This window comes from Prosopis cineraria, unplaced genomic scaffold, assembly GCF_029017545.1.
Source record: "Prosopis cineraria cultivar Desert tree isolate PC_DT_omini unplaced genomic scaffold, ASM2901754v1 PC11, whole genome shotgun sequence".
In the NCBI taxonomy this organism is placed as follows: Eukaryota; Viridiplantae; Streptophyta; class Magnoliopsida; order Fabales; family Fabaceae; genus Prosopis; species Prosopis cineraria.
Window position 1 is genome coordinate 16768261 of NW_026555342.1, and position 18059 is coordinate 16786319.

The window sequence follows — 18059 nt, forward strand, 5'->3', positions numbered from 1 at the left end:
TAAAAGTTATTTGCCATGACCAGCAATGCATTCATCACAGCAAACCATACTGAGACTAATTTGCTCTGCATAATAGTCAATGCTCTATACATAAATTGTAGGAGTAATTTGCTCAAAATTTATTTATTAAAAGTTTAAAATTTATTTTGTACATTTTAAGAGTTTAGAGTTTAAGGAACTTTTCAAGTAAGAATTCAAAGTCCATTTTACTCATTAACCCTAAATTAAGTCAAAGTTCCAACAAACCTAGAAACCACCAATTCATTGATGATTGGTTGTTTTTTTTTGCTTTCTCTTTCATGTTTGATTGTTTCTCACAATCCATACGACCAACTCCACCCAATGAGATAAAGTGATGATTGTTGTTGGTGTTAGTTTTTCTCCACCATCCTTACATCATATTTAACGCAGTTCTAGCTGCCTATGATGCAAGCATGGTAGGAAGGAACCACATTAAATATTCTAGACAAAGTGACAAGCTTCAACCTTATTGGGATTTGCAAATTTTGAAAGTTGAAGGTTACGTCATATGGAATGCCATAACTAGTTGAAATTTTGACCCGATTCAATGTCCTCTCAAAAATGTTTAACTAAAATGAAACCAACTATTTAGCTAACTGAGATGCTACAGTGATAAGCATAGTTTGAACACTTTCTTTCAGACATTTTATAATATACAAAATAATGACTCCACAAAAGTTATTGAATAGAACAAGAACATATTTGTAAAGAACAATCTGAAGCACTTAAAAATGACTAGAACTATTAGTTTAACAGACCAAAATGAGTGGGGTTCATGACCTTCTTTCCTTCCTTTCAGATGATCTTTTCTCCTCTACCTCTCTTCATTTTTGCTGCCTGTCCAACATTACAAAAATGGTCATTGTATATTTGCATCAAGCATGCGTCATTTTGCTAGATAAGTAAAATGTAGTCATGTATATTCAAGAAATATGAAAATAAATGCAAAATCAAGCCATTTTTTTAATAATAGAAGTAAACCGGTAATGTATAATAGATGGGTAGCGCAAAAATCGGTCCTTGTTGCTTCTAGTCCCAGACACAACCAAAGGTATCAAAATCTGATCAAATTATTTGGTTCAGTTAGAAAATAAGAACCACCCTGGTCTGATGTCTAGAAACACTTGGAGATTTGTAGTTCAAAGAACAGATCAACCATGGTCAGCAACCAATAAAAACTACATTAAACCCAAAAGTTTTAGTGAAGCACCCAATTGACATTGACAATGTTTCATCAAAAAGTGATAGTAACAACCAAAACAACCAATAACAAGGTGAAAAATAACAACCAAGAAAATAATTCATTTATCAACCAATACCAGGCATATAAATATAAAATTATCATAAAGAAATAACATATTGTAGCGTAAGCCAAAATAAAAGCACCATGAGAAATAAATAACATATCTACATGTGAAACTAAAAAAAAAGCAAATAGAACAACACAGAAGCTCGGAGTTCTTCATGATCTTAGCTAAAAGCATGTATCCACCACTAGCATTAGTAGTAGATAAAATTGCAGCTTGAACCCCACCAATTGATACAGTTGAATCCAGCCCCACAAACGGTAGAGGATTTTTCCAATCACCATCCACCTAAACAAGATTATTCACTAAAATCTTGCAAGTACAAACAAAAGTTTCGAGCAAGTTGCACATGTTGGAGCATTTGTTTAAATGAATACCTTGTCCGACTTTGATTTTTTTTTTCTACCATCCTAATTGGGGGCCCCAACTGTAGGAGGAATCAAATCCAAACCACCTGAAGATAAAGTAAAACCAAATGAGAGAAGGGAGAAAATCAAGATAAAATGGAATATGAGTAGTAAGAATGAACTTTGTCTATCATAGGTAAACTAGGTTGTTTTATATAACTTGCAATAGGTACAATGATCCTCGGAACACTAGTAAAAAATCCTGGTTGTGTTCCCCCAGAGGCAAACTCAAGTTCATGTGCTTTCTTCTTTTCTTGCTCTTTCCTGTCACTTTCACGCCTCATATTTGCCTCTGTGACAGACAGGGGACATGCAAAAGAGGAGTTACATAAGCAAAAATAAATCAACAGCAACAGTCAGACAAAATAATAATAAACATACGAGGCGAAAAAAAGCAACATCAGTGTTAGGTACTTGAAAGACATGAAAAAATAATATCGCACAACCAATAAGTTGGTTAAATCGATATTGGAAGCTTAAACTAGGCTAGTATTTAGTTTCCCAAATCAAGACCATCATATTCAAAAAAAATGTGGAAAGAATCCTAAAACAAATAGACCTATATATACACAACTATACATGTTTGTTAGCCGTCCATTTCAGCCTAAATAATATTGTCAAAAGGATTCTTAAAGAGAAGAAACACAATCTGACAGTAAAAAAATCATTTCAACATCAGGTTAGAAAACAAACAAGTTCCCTAATATTAGATATTAAGTCCATTCTTTGTGTAGTGAACAATAATAGCCTAAACAACCTAAATACCAGTGACCAGTATATCCAGAATATGACAAAATGAACTACTAATGTTGCTAAGAACACACAAAAAGCATAGAATTGTCAAAATCAGGTAAAATATAAGCATAGTATACAGAAGTACAGGGAAGCACAGCAAGATAGATGCAGAGAAGAAATAGTCAAGGACCTATTTCGTCACAGTAGTCACTTCGGTCATATCCATGAGGGTCGAATACATCTTTTATTAAAACAAAATCCTATTTGGTCAATATCCTGATACCTCACAGCATGCAACAGGAAGTCAGGGTTCTGATAGTCCTTCCTATCGCAAACTTCAGCATTAAAACATTTTCCAGCCTTCTTATACTCAAGATATTTACTTATTTTTCTCTATAATAATAACATCAAAGTAATGATGTCAAGAAAAATCAACAAATCTACAAAGGGTAAAAATAATTTTCTACTTTCTCAAAAATTGAGGGTGCAACAATTTTCTAATTTAAATTATTACTTAAAACTGCTAAACTTCTGGTGTACTGATTAATGAGTAGATGACCATTCAGCTTCCAGAGTAAAGAATGTCCACAGGGTGAGAAAAAACAATAATTTAAGGTGCATTCAATGAAACAGAAGTTTAGTGGCCAAAAAAACTTCATAATGAAAAGTTATGGCAAATGATCACTTTTTTCAATAACTTGATGATTTGATCGCCAATTTGTAATGTTTGAAAATATTTTAAAGTCTCAAACACATATTAAAGGGAACATGATAATGAATCAAACCACATATCACCATTTAATAATTAAACAAGAGCAGCTGCCGAATTCATTGAACACCCCACATGCTAAGTGATTTCCAAACTTTTACAACTAAAACTCATTTTAAGTAGGTAGATTCCCACACTAAATCTTTTTCAAAACTTCAATGCTAAAATTCTAAACGTTGATCATTATATTCAAGTGTTTATACATGACCTTAGAATTATTTATGTCTGTGTAGTTTACTTATGATGCACAATTACTAAACAGGACTGGAAGTCAGAAGGGATTAAAGAGTGTAATATTACATAACACCTCTTCCAGAGTCCCACCAAATTGATTTAATCATATTCAATAACCATGATATGAAAATAATGAAGTTAATAGTTAAGCAAGAGAAGCTTAAGAGTTTAGAGATTCCTAGCAAATTAAAAGCAAAGCTTTCATGTGGAACAAAGCAAAAAGGGAAGAAGACATCAAACTAAGCAAGCAGACAAAAGCTGTTTTTTTTTGTTAAGGGGGAGGGGAGAAAATCACAATAATTCAATTTAATAAATTCGCACATCTCTAAAATTTATCGAGAGCATTAATTTATTGATTATTGAAAAATTATTCTGATGGAACTTACTTGAAGGTCTTCAAGGCATTTAACTTTTGGTGGTGATGGGAGAAACTTATCCATTAGATCTATAAATTTTTGCTCTTCCTGAGTTGCTTCTCCATGTTTTACACCATCTGATTCAGCCAGTGTCAACTTGCGTAGTATGAGATGGCTCAGAAAATTGAAGAGTGTTAAATTGATTGCTTAGCGTCAAAACTTGAACGGATACTGATGACGCTTGATCTAGCAAATCACCTAAAAAATGACACTCAAGAAAGTTAAATTAAAAAAAAAAGCAGAACAAGAATTAAAATGATGAACAGTTAAAGAAAAATAAAACAATAGCATCATTCCAATGCATTATGGACCTAGCATACTTACCCTACATATTTACTTGGCCATTTTTACTTGGAAAAGTGAAGTGAAACCACCCCAATGTAATGTTTGAGCTTTTTTTCCCCCATTAATCTTAAAAACCCAAGCAAAGGCCATAAAATTGGCACATTCTCAAATAAATAGTTTCTGCACTTATCCAGAACTAAAAGAGTTAAACAATCAACTATAGGCTAAAAAAAAATTGCACATAAAAGTAAATTGAATAATTTTTCTTGATTGAATATATATAATGCAAGTTAATTTTAACTATTTTATATGTTAATTACCATGATAATATGAAAGTTCAAATTCATTAACTCATATTCATAATTATCTACCAGACCTGTTTATACAAATTCCAAAAAGAATAATAGACTTTTTTAGGCTTGATGAAAGAACAGACTACTAGTCTAAATTTTAAATTCTTTTGTTCCATAAGAAATTAGTGACTTTGTGAAGCTTTTAACATATTCTTCTTATTGCCAACAAATTAATCAAGTAATATTCATTCTCGAAGCATAACCAACATTGGGATGAGGTGTCTGGAGAAATGATCAAATAAATTTAGCATAACATACTTCAATCAAAAGACGACATACCATTGGTTGTTCGATGTTCTTCCCTAAACATGACTCGATCATTACCATCTAGCTCTCCATCCAGAAATCAAAACCAAATATAGGTTATTAATTTATTACCTACAATAAAGCAGGAGAAAATGGTTCCCTACAAAGTAATCTGCATGGAAAGTATGACAAGGCCAAATTTCCTAAGGAACTATTTGTTACATCCCAAAAATTAGATGTGACTGGCATAGGATATATGTAGAAACATACATCCTTTAAGCCTTTATCAAGAAAAACTCTAATTTAATATCTTAGTGTGTTTGAAATAGGACTAGAAATCATTGCAACACTTTCATGTAAACAAAACAATCCCAACCTTTTTGTAGAAATTTTGGCAGAATCTCCCATACAAATAAATCCTTTCAAAATTTTTACAACAATCATTTACTGAACCAAATCAATAATACTGAGCTCTATTCCTTCATAACAGGCAAATAATATAAATTACAATTCAAGATTCTATTTATAGTTATTGTGGAGCACATGAAGCAGATTATAAAAATAATACATAAACTCACATTTAAATCGAGTTGAGATTTATCCAAAGAAATTCGTCTACTTCAGTTCAACGATAAATTCTCTCAATGATCAACAGGAGATCCTAAGTATTGATATTATCTGAGGCCAAAATATCTTTCCATTAAATAACGTCCCAATTAAAAATTAAAGAAAATAGAGAAATGTACCTAAAAAAAATACAAGAATTTTACAAGAATATCTATTTGAAAGCAAATTAGAAGCTCATACCTCAAGCATGATTCTATGTAAATACATGAATCATATATGTATGAATCCAAATAATAATGACATAGCATTAGAATTTCATTTTTTCATACTTCAATTTATATTTTAGACAATTACTATATGTGAAACTCCTTACAAAAATCTATGTGAAGAAATACAGTCCATTTAACTAATATCATTTTGCACAAATGATAAGTTTCAAAACTCAAATGTTTAGCGAGACTTAACCAAAACAATTAAGAAGTGCGGACACAAAGTCCACGAGGCTAAATAATCAATAAGTGTGGACACTCAATCCATGATGGTAAATCACCAACAAGCATAGCTTAGACCACGAAATAATCAAGCGTGGCTAGAAGCCATGAAACAAGAGTGAGTATAATGCTCATGAATATCTATCCCTTCGTTACTTGTGCGTTGGCCTACGCACGGACTAGCACCTCCTATAAACACCCTGCTAGCTATGTGTATCATGGCACGCCAAGGGCTAATAGAATTGCTGTTAGCAACCAGCGTTATGTAGAAAGTCCCTTTTAAATCAATTTTTGAACATGCAAAAAAACAGTCACTTTCAAAATAAAATTTTCTCTTCTTAATATCAAACATGTATAAATTGTCAAAGCATCAATCCTTCTAATCATGAAAGTTCATAACTAATATTTGATAAACCGGTTTACCAATTTCTGTGAACATCTTTTTCAAATAGAGAATAACTTAGAACTTGTAAAAGCATTTTCGTCAACTTTAAAAGCATATGTCGTGACTTCAAGACCTAGAGTAAATTAATTAACAAAAGAGATCAGGACTAGAAAAATATGAAAATATTAATAACTGCAGATTATTGAAAATAGCATTTGATAAAAAGAAAAATTTGTAAATAAATTGATTGAGACGTTATCCACTTACCTGAGACATTTCCAAACGTATACCTTACTCTTGGTTAGCCATTTTTGTAATATTTCCCATACTTTACTTCCCTAATGCCCCAAGGGATATTATTGTTATTTCTTATACATTTTATAAATCAAATTTTCAATCTAAACTAATTTAGAGAAATAGAAAAGAAAATTTCATCATCAATCTTTCACCAATAAAATACCTTGATGAGTTTAATCAATAAATCTATGACATACATGCATATAAACTATATTCCAAGTTTTCAAATCTTTCTATAGAAAATAAATACTCCAACTATGACTTATTCAACATTTCCAATCATGCATATCCAATTTTCATAATTTTCCTTTCATAAACATTATATATGCACCCAAAAAACTAACAAAAGAATAAACAAACAAACAAACTTGGTCTTTAAATTATCAACCAACTACCTTTTTCCAAAATTTTCTACCTTCAATACTTAAATTTTCCAAGCTTCCCAAAATCATGTTCTTATAAAAAATTAATTCAAATAAACCGAGATTCTTCCTAATCTTTTATTTGAGCTTGTTAGAACATCAACCTTTTCCCTACACATGCATAGCAATTGATACAACAAGGAATAGTCAAAATTTCAACACCAACCATAAAGGAAAAGAGAAGAATTCCAGAATACCTCACAATGATCAAATAATGAAGTTAAATTTTAATTAAAGTATATATATGTAGACATGCTCCAAATTTAATTACTCCATTAATCTAAAAATGCTTCTAATACTCATTTTATCAAACACCTTGAGTACTTCTTGAAATCAAGTCATAAAACACCATGATTTACAAATTGTCAACTATACAATGCCCAAAAATTCAAAAAGTCACACAATCACTTCACGATCAAATTTCTTTGTTATATTTAAGTTAAACTCTCACTCATTTCATTGAACATTGATATGCAACCCAAAATCCCAATTATAAATTATAAACTAATTTTTGTAATTTCTCAAAAGACAATTTAAATAGACTTCAATCATTAACATATACAAAAGTTCTTCAACTCCCAATTCTTGACAGATTCTAATTCTATACTCTCCTCTTGAAATCTCATCCCAACAATATCAAATATAACTTTTGAATTTATCATGTTTTGCCAATCAAATTCTACAATAAGAATCAATTTGAATTTAAAAAAAAAATCCAACCCAAACTATCCTCATTTGATTCAAATCCCCTCCTATCTCAGGCACACATAGGAGCAGAACAGATAACAAGCAAAAATTCACAATCCTAGTCACAAACATATACACAAAACACATATTTACCTATCCATACATTACTGAAAAACCAAGTGACCTAAATATTGAAATTTAACTAGGATTAACTTAGTCAAGTTTAAGCACTCATTTAAATAAAATTTTCACTCAAACATTCTATCAAAAACTTTATGTGCGAGAGAGAAAAATCAATATAACAAGCCTCTTACTTTCAAAGTTCTCTGCCCAAGTCACATATAAACATCAACAAATCTTCTCCTAAAAACTCAAATCTATCAATTATTATCTTTCTCTTAATACTAAGAACTTCAGCTTAAATTAATTTATCTTTCTTACTCAACATTTACAGCAGCAAAAAAGAAGAAGAATCACCATCTCAATCATAACACAAACACACACACATAGAGAACAACAAGAAGGAAGATGACGTGAAGCTTCTATACCTCATATTGCCAACTAAAGATAGAGAAAGGGAGAAGTTGAAGCTTGTGCTGAACAGGGGAGGAAAAATTCTGCAGCAATGAAGCAAGAGAGAGAAAAGGCTGACGAAAACATCCAATAGCAGCAACATAAGGCCCCTTTGTGCATTACTTCTCCGGCAGGCTAGCTTCCCACGGCCACCAACAGCACAAATAAGGACGAAGAAAATAGTTTAGCAACAGAGAAGACAGAACAGCGAACAAGGAGACAGCGTGCGCGCCTCTGCAATGTATACCCCATGGTCGCTAGCGATTAGATAAGTGACAGATATGAAGGTGGAGAACAGAGGTTGAAGGATTGAGGAATTGAAGCTTCCAGAACAAAAATTCTCCCCACCGTCCATGATACATGGGAATTGAGAATAATAGGGGTAATTAAGGGAATTAGGAATATAAGGGTAGGTTGGATATTTAGATATATTCTCTATAAATAGGTCTAGGTTGTAATGGGAAATTATGAATGGAATTAATCTCTTTGTTTCTCTCTATTCTCCTCTCTCTCTCCCCCTCTTTCTCTTCTACCCCTATTAAAGGTATCAGAGCCTCCTCTCTGGCCATGGCTCTGCCGGAGAGTCGATCCAATGAACGCTTTGGTGTTCTCGAATATCATTTGGAGATGCAATCAGCTTGGCTTCAATACAACCAATAGATATTACACCAACAGACTCACGACTTCAGTGAGATCAAGCAAACCATGTCTCACATTTCTCAACAAATGCACGAAATCTCGGCTAAGCTTTCGATGCTTACCGAGAAGTGCTTGTACTCTCTTGTGGTCACTATAGGTGAACTGTTTAACACACTGAACCATGTTTCAACTGAGCTCGAGTTCAACCACCAACAACAGAATAGTAACATAGACGCAGAAACAATGGGGAGTTGAATGATATTGCCGAAGATGAAGAAAAACTTGAGGATGACATCAAGATTAAAGCAAATCAAGAGTGGAGGACTACAGAAGTGATGCAGAATGAAGTTGTAAGAACCTTAAATTTTAAATTGAACAAATTTTTCTCATAATGAATGTATTATTTAAATAAAGTTTATAATAAGTAGAATTGAGTAGTTTATAGAAATTTATGCTGGAAAATTTTTCAAGAATTCAGAGTCCAATTTTTTTTTTCTAGTAAAAGTCTGATTTTAAATTATAAAAAATTTTGTGTTCTTTCTAGTAAATTTTGTGTGTCCTTTGTTGTGATTTTCTCGTGCTCCTTTTCATAATTTTCCCGAATACTCTTATATCAGATTCAGGCTAAAAAAAAAACAAGAAGAAGAAAAAATTTAAAAGAGATATCGGGAAACTTCTGCTTCATTTGAGAGACTGGTCCAGAGGAGAGAGATGGCTGATTTTTCTTTCCTTCTTTCGTGATTCCTCTGCGTCTCTACTTTCTTTTCTTTCGTCTTCAACCACTGCCAATGATAGTGGCTGTTGTTGCTTCGACCGTCCGCCATTGACAGGTGCTGGAGCTCGCTGATTCGTTGCTGTACGTTTGAGAAGATTCAAAGGCTCTGGATCAAGGAGAATGGGAGAGAGCTTTAAACTATAGCTGCGTCTCTTCCGATCTCCTTCTTGTGCTGTTCTTTTCGTCTGTCACCAGTGAGCTTGAGCATGTTGCAGATTTCTTCTTCCTTTTCCTCTGTTCTACGTTACTGATCGCTCAACACTGTAGGTCGTCGTTCAGTTCGTCCATCTGCTGTTCATTCGCGTTGGCGGCCGTTTTTTTCTTCCTCCGTTAATATCGAGCTATGGGTTCTTAAATTTCAGATTGGGGAGTGGTTGATTCACGTTGATTTACTGGTTTTCTGCTTCCCCTGTTCAGCACCGAACTGCTCTCCCTTCATAGTCGTTGTGGCCGATATCTGGTGAGGGAGCTCATTCTCCCATTCTCATCTCTAATGATTTTATGTGGTGCGTATATATATATATATATATTGGCTTTCCCTGTTTGCGTTGCTCGGTCCTTCTTCCTCTTCTGTCTTTACATTATCCGAATCTTTTGCTTCCTTAATTTTGCATTGTTGCTGATTAAACGTGAGGATAGGTTCGAAGCTTTCCTTCCTCGTGACTTTGTGTGTGTATGTTTATGTGATTGAGCTTGCAAAGTTCCCCTTGTTATTTGTTCTGCCCCTGTATATGCCTGACTTAGGAAGGGACTTGAACCAAAATGAAATTAGTTTGGGTTGAGTTTTTCTTGATTCTAAGTTGATTCTTAGTACAGATTTTGATTGGAAAAAAAAATATGATAAATTCAGAAGTTATATTGGATATTGTTGGGATGAGATTTGAATAGAAGTATTAAAATCAAAATCTATCAAGAATTGGGATTGAGAAACTTTTGTGTATATTAATGGTTGAAGGTTATTTGATTTCTATTTTAAGAATTATAGAAATTAATTTATAAGTTACAATTGGGAATTTGGGTGGTATACCAAATGTTTGATGAAATGAGTAAGAGATAAATTTTGAACTATTGAGACAATTAAGAGTGATGAAGGTATCATTGATTACATTATAAAACAAGTAAATTACTTTTTGTGATGAAGCTTGGAAAAAAGAAATCAAATCAAGAAGTTGGCTTATTGGTGATAGATTAGTATTTGAACTTATTATGTGAAATTATGAAATTTGTTGGATCAGTTTGAGTCTTAAAGCACATGGAAACAATAAAGAAATTTGTTATACTTGATAATATTTATGATACTGAATTAAAGGTGTTATGCGATCAGTTGTGGCTGTGTGGGATAAGAAATTGTACTGTTTTGAATAAAGCATACTTTTGTAAAGCATCGTTGGAGAACCTTAAGGATAAATTACTTATTGGTTACAAAAAGAAGGGGGCATGGTTGAAATAAGTATATTATTGTAGGTGTGAAAAAAAGAATAAGAAGAATATAGTTTTTAACTATGGTTCGTGGGCTAAGTACCAATAGGGATTGAGAGAACTTTAATATGTTCTAGATTATATATAGTGGGTTTATGAATATTAGTTAGAAATATATGAATTAGAGCTTTTAATGAAGAAAGTTTTTTGTTCTTATGGTTTAGGCAGTAGAGTACGTAGCTGAAGGGAAGTGTAGAGGTGTTTAGAAAGAACATATGATTATTCTTGGAGCTTATCAGGTAAGTGGATGGCGTCCCAACTAATATTTCATTAAAATCTCTTTTATTCGAATATTACATTTTTATGCAAATTCTTTTTACGACAGCAATGTGACTATGAGATATTTTGTTGATTAAATTACTTTATTTCGTGAAATTATTTTACCAGAATTGATCATTTTAGTTAATCAGTAAATACAAGTTTGAATTTTAATTGTGGGATTTCATTTTGGAAATTATTGAATTTCTATGGAAAAACAATTCATGCGAGTTCGACTTTGAAAAGGAAAAGTTGATTAAATAGTGATCAAATTCTCGCATGTTTGAAATTGAATTTGAAAGGGACTTTATATAGAACACTGGTTGCTAACGGCAGTTCCGTTAGCCCTTGACGCGCCATGGTACACCTAGCTAGCAGGGTGTTATAGGAGGTGCTAGCCCCGTGCGATGGCCAACGCACGTGGAACGGAGGGATGGTTATTCGTGAGCATCGTACTCACGTTTGTTTCGTAGCTTCAGCTGCGTTTGGTTATATACCCTCATGGACTGTGTGTCCATGTTTGTTTCGTAGCTTCGGCTGCGTTTGGTTACTTACTCTCGTGGACTGAGTGTCCACGTTTGTTTTCGTGGCATAAGCCGCGTTTGGTTAGTTACCTTCGTGGATTGTGTGTCCACGTTTGTTAATTGTTCTGATAAGTCCCTATATTTATGAATCCAATCGTTTGATGATTTCATATTCTATTGGTTTTTATTTAGCAATTTGTTTATAAATATTTATTTCATTTATGTGCTTTATTGAAATTAAGTGATATTATCATTTTCTATGATAGTTTAATAATTTGAGATTTTATTTGAAATTTATAAAACCATTTTATTATGAAGTTATAAAATTTTTACGAAAATTTTGTCTATTTAACTTACATAACTATTTCAAACTTTTCATTTTATTTATGTTCTATTATTTATTGTTGGGACGTTATTCACTGGAAAAGATATTTTGGTCTCAGATGGTATAGTGGAACTCGTGACTCGATATATCCACTGAGGAGTTTTACTGCTGAATTGAAGCAGAAGAATTATTTTAGTCAAATCCTAATTTGGTGAAAATTTGAACTTTATACCTATGTTGGCGTCTGACCTTAAGTGCTCCACATAGACTACAGGTAGGATCCTCATATTTCCTTTAAACTTGAATATCTGATTTAATATTGTAATAATTTTTAATTACTCTATTAGTGTGTTTAACATATTAAATTCAGAGTTTCTTCTATCACGGCTTAAGGGATGTGAGGTTTGTGGTCCATATCCTGTGCCGGTCACACCTGATTTTTGGGGTGTGACAGAAGTTGTAGCCTGACTATAGATGAAGAGGAAGTCGATAGAATGCTCACAACCTTGAAGCTCGACGAGAATCTTGATAGTGATGACAATGGCTCATAAAATTTTCCAGACATTCCCACTTCAATGGCTTGTCCTCATATCATTGGTGCAACAACGTTGTTAAAATCGACATGTCTAGATTAGAGTCCAGCTGCTATAAGGTCAGTGATGATGTTGATCGCAACTCTATTGGATAACAGAAACTAACTTGCGGTCTACAAAGGTAGCGAGAAAGCTTCCGTCTTATATGACTTTAGTGCTGGACATCTCAACCTGGGTCAGACTATAGAGATGAATGGTTCACAGTTGAATTGCCTAGCTCAAAAGCTATTAGTGGAGAATCTAAACTACCCATATTTTGTGGCTCTGTTCTTGCGCTCATCGGAAGGGGTAACCAAAAAGACGTTCCTCAAGATAGTGAGGAACTTTGGTCCGGCGAACTTGACTTATCGAGCATAAGTGGAGTCGCGGCTGCAGGGGGTTATGGTGAGTATGAGGCCGTCACAGCTGATGTTTTCAAGGACAATGAGGAAGCAGAGCTATGCGGTGATGGTGATAGATGCAGTGACGATGACAGCAGATGGCCGAAAGCTTGGGTCGGGTAGGGTTATTAAAGAAATCAGATTGAGTGAAGAGAGAGTGGGTCTTTAGTTTTTACTGAAGTTTATTCGATTTTTTTCAGCAATAAGAATGCGTATTCGTGACTGCAAGTGTTTGCTTCAGGTATTTACCAATAATTTCCAGAGGCACCACAAGTGTGATCCACTTGTCAATCCATTAAAACCCATTAGAAATGGATTTGATAAAAGTGTTGTTAGACCTTGCTTGCACATGTTTTGGGCTTCTCCCGCATCCTTGGCCCAAAAGCCTTTTGAAAAGGGAATAATGCCAAATGGGTTTAATTACAATGATGTTAGACATTATGTTGATGAAGTTTGGGCTTCTCAAAAAGCTTTTAGTTGGAATTGGGTCTTGAAAATGGAGCTAAGGGATGTTCTCAAGCTTCAACAATGGGCTTCTCACAAGTTTATATGGCTTGCCTTATGGGCTTATGGATTAACAGAGCACTACAACATGTTTGGGCTTTTGATGTCCATTAATTTTGTTCTCAAATTATTTTAGTTTTAGCAGCTTAAGGCCAACAAATATATATATATATATATATAGCTAAGTCTTATTTTAGATATGTATTTTCTTGCTTTTGTACTGATCCTTGAGGACAAGGATCTCTTGTTGGGGGGAGTATTGATACATGGGAATTGGGAATAATAGGGGTAATTAAGGAAATAAGGAATATAAGGGTAGTTTGGGTATTTAGATATATTCTCTATAAATAGGTCTTTAGGTTGTAATGGAAAATTATGAATGGAATTAATCTCTCTATTTCTCTCTATTCTCCTCTCTCTCTCCCTCTTTCTCTTCTACCCCTATCAGTCCAGAATGCTTAAATCTCATTGAAGGAGAGAAGAGAAGGGGAAAATATATTACCTCATCTCAAAAGTATAGGGTACTTTTAAAAAAAAATCTCAACATATAAAATATTTTAAATAAATTAAAATTGTAATATGATAATTTTTTTTAAGTTTGAGACAAAAATAAAATTTACCTATGTACATTAAAAAGGTTCAAACTCGAGACCTTAAACACCCACAGTAAATATTATTAAGTCACCCTTCCTTTAAAAGAAACTTCATAAAATATAATCAAAAATATTTAATCATAATTTTTTTCTTTAAAACTTTGGGTCATTACAATGTTAATATCTTAAAAATTTGGTCAATTTTCAACTTTAAGAAACACCACTCTATTAATGCAAGGAAAAAAAAAAGAAGGAACATGGAGAAGAAGAAAAAGAAGAAGGAACATATAGAAGACAAATAATATACAAAAATTGTCATGTCCTCAGTCCAAATTAATATCAGTTCTTAAAGGGGGGAGGACACGAGAGGGAGTACCTCAGGCTCAGGTGACATTGCTATTTCATCATGACCGTAGTTTACAATGGTAATTGGCCCTATCCTACTCCTCCTAGAATCCAAATAGAAAAGTATTCATAGACAGAAGGAACCGAATGCAAATTCTATTGATATAGTAAGTGTCAATGCATTGAAGATAGAAAAGAACAAAATCTTCAAATTTAAATTTTAGCGAAGACAGAATCAGAGGTGTGTGGATTCTCTCATGCTCAGTCCTTCTATGTGTGGCTCATGTACAGCCTAAAATGATGCCCCTCATGCAGATAGAAGAATTTTGACACCAATCAATGGAATAATGATTAATGAGCCACTCCACAAAATTCGATGACCTATTTTGAAGAATTTCTTCAAGAAATTGAATACCGTGCTGCAAAATGGAAAAAAAACAAACAAAGAAAGATAAAGTAGGTTTTAATATGGATGTTTATTGATTTTTATTTTTGGATCAAAATATGCAAGTCTATCTATAGAGCTGGAAAAACGGGCCGAGCCCGTAAGACCAGCCCGTTTAAATTTGATAATTGCTAGGGCCGGGCTTGAGCTTTAGAGCTTCGAAACAGAACATGAGTATATAAGGACCAGCCCTAATGGACTGAGGGCCTGGGCCAACCCATTTAGGCCCATTTTATTTATTTATATTTTAAAATATTATTTATTATGGTAATATTGTTAATATATTTGATAACGTTTCAAATATTTAGTTGTTATAGTGGTTTTTTAGAATTAAAATTTACATAATACTTTGGTTTGTTTAATATTTTCTAGATAAAGTTTGATTTGTGTAATTCTAGACAATGATTTCTTTGGACAGAAAAGTAATTATTTGATCTACTTTAGATTTAAGACAATAATTTGATTCATGTTATGTATGTGTGTTAATATTTCTAAATTATATTTTTAATAATAGAGTATTTTTATATTTATTTAATTTTGTATTGTATGACTTGAATTAAGAATTTATAAATTTTAATGTTTTATTATTTGAAATAAGAGAATTTTTGCATAATTAAGATACTGTTGATGTTAAAAACTAACATGTTGTCTATGTAATTTGACATCGGAATAAGATTTTATGTTATAGTAGAATGAATGAATTACTTTTAATTTAAAAAATATAAAAAAAATGTAAAAGAACTTAAAGCCCGTAGGTCAGCTCTAAACCCGTTATGCTTAAGGCTGGGTTTTAAAGATAAGCCTTTCAAAAGGAACGCAAGCTTAAATGAGCTGGCCCTTTAGGCTCAAGCTCGTCAAGAGCCGACTCTTTAGGGTCGTACCAGCCTATTTTTCTAGCTTTATCTATTGATAAAAGAAAATAAAGGGTAAAAAAGAATATGCAAACAACCTTCAAACTTTCAAATATAGAAATCTATATACCATACCTTGCAATTGCACACAGCATGTTAGCAAAAAGAACAAATGATAATCAACAAAGTCCACAAGCACACAGATGCTGGTCATTGACTAGGAAGTTTTATTCTTGGCGAGCTCAAGGCAATATAAATTATAATCCGGAACCAAACGATATTCAAATAACTTAGCCAGCTCTTAACTTAAGTGGTATTGATTTTAAAGTTAACATCATAAGCCTGGTGCCTTAAGATGCATGACCACGACCATGTAAAAGAATAGAAGAGAATATCAGATAATACTGATCAAGTTCCTGATTTAAGTTTGATAATACATGCTATGCTTAATTTTTATAGACTATAAGATTTCAACAAGCAAGAACATCAACGTTCAAAGTATTGTTAACACAATAGCTTCACTTTCAAATTTTTCCAACCACGGATTGTTCCGATAAATCTGATGAGAAAAATCAATAGGAAAAAATCACAAAAAAAACTAAGAAGGTTTAATACTTACAGATCATTTAAACTTTCAAGCTCTATAAGCTCAAAACATTTCAAGGTTTTTCCCCCTTTTCGTACTATACACACCGTAGTACAACTTAAGTGAAACGATCTGGAGCATCAGATCGCAGATGGCAACAAGAACAAAGATGGAAAACATGTAATGAGAACTTGCTGGTGTGTCAGTGTGAAGAACCTGCTGATGAGATGTTTCTAGAGATGGTGAAGAAACCAAGTCACCGTCAAGAGCGTCCGGGAGAGAAGAATAATGAAGAAATGAATACATGGACGGACACGGATTTTCTACTAGTTGAACGGCTAGGATCTTCCATAACTCAATTGTCATAGTTTAACAAAAACAAGAAGCACCAAAATGCTTTCTAGAGAATCACATCCAACCCTACTAAAAGAAATTAATTACAGACAAAAATTAATAACAAGTGCCATTGAAGAAAAGATAAGACATATTCTCATTTTAATAATAATTTATTTTATATTAATCCTTATTTGTAATTAATTTTTTTGAGGGAAATTGAATGTGATTTTTCCTTGTATTATGGACGTGAATTTAATTTATAATACTGAATGACAATATCTATTAGTTTTCTCAAAAATAAGTGGAGAAAAATTACAAATAAGTTTCAATTTGAAACTACTTTCAAGTCTTTTAATTATAATTAATTTACCATGTTAAGCGATGCAGATATCTTTAGACTCAAACATCTTTAGTTGTAATTAATTGTCATAGGTTGACCACTAACAAGCATTGACTAATAACCGACATTGGTTGGCGATCAAAAAATATTTCTTTGAAAAATATTTTAATTAAAATAATAATACTTTAATATTTACAAATCAAACGTCACAGATTAATAAGTAAATTTTCAATATTTACAAGTGAAGCTTTTTATATTTACAAATCAACCTTTTATGATATTAATACTTTAATATTTTCAAATTTACAAGTTCAACTTTTTAAATATAAAAGTCTTTAAAAAATTAAAATTTTAAAATATTTATAATTCAATCTCTAAGAATTACAAGTCCACAAGCATTTGTGTCATTTTATATGATTAATCGCAACAAAATTTCATGGGACTTGAGAGTATTTTGACAAATTTTTGAAACTTATTTGTAACTAATGTTCTTATTTGTGACTCATATGTAACTTTCCCTATGCATAATTGAGACCACCAAAATAAAAAATATAATGATTATTTATATAAAAACAAAATATAAAAAATCTCTAAAAGAGGTGCTCACATAGTACCTGACCACGCCTCGAATAGGATTGCTTCTAATAGAAGGATACCTATAAGTAATAAAAAAAGTGAATGAAAATTAAAATAATTTATAAAAATAAAAATCTATTATTCACTAACACTTTACATAAAAAAATATATTTTGACATTAATTTTATATACTAAATAAAAAATGGAAAAAATCGATTTTAAAAACATAAACATAGGTTCTCTCTCTCCATGTTTGTTTTAAAAATAGATATCCCAACCAATGCATTATATGGGGAGAAATTTGTAAACATCCAG

General features: G+C 32.4%; 2 long non-coding RNA genes across 8 annotated transcripts; one reads left to right on the top strand and one right to left on the bottom strand.

The window, feature by feature from the left end:
• Positions 1 to 623: 623 nt before the first annotated feature.
• LOC129285275 (uncharacterized) lies at positions 624 to 13300 on the bottom strand. Of its 6 annotated transcripts, none has more exons than XR_008587146.1 (4): positions 12701 to 13300; positions 3860 to 4354; positions 1706 to 2027; positions 624 to 858 (listed from the first exon to the last, which is right to left on the bottom strand). It is a non-coding gene; the product is annotated as an uncharacterized LOC129285275 (long non-coding RNA). The 6 variants fall into 6 exon arrangements; XR_008587149.1 differs by lacking the exon at positions 12701 to 13300 and adding an exon at positions 8171 to 8516 and having other exon boundaries at positions 3860 to 4087; XR_008587148.1 differs by lacking the exon at positions 12701 to 13300 and adding an exon at positions 4807 to 8143 and having other exon boundaries at positions 3860 to 4087.
• On the top strand, positions 9547 to 12660 carry LOC129285276 (uncharacterized). 2 transcript variants are annotated; one of them, XR_008587151.1, is made up of 4 exons: positions 9547 to 9803; positions 9877 to 10069; positions 11253 to 11327; positions 12314 to 12660. It is a non-coding gene; the product is annotated as an uncharacterized LOC129285276 (long non-coding RNA). The 2 variants fall into 2 exon arrangements; XR_008587150.1 differs by having other exon boundaries at positions 9547 to 10069.
• Positions 13301 to 18059: the final 4759 nt, after the last annotated feature.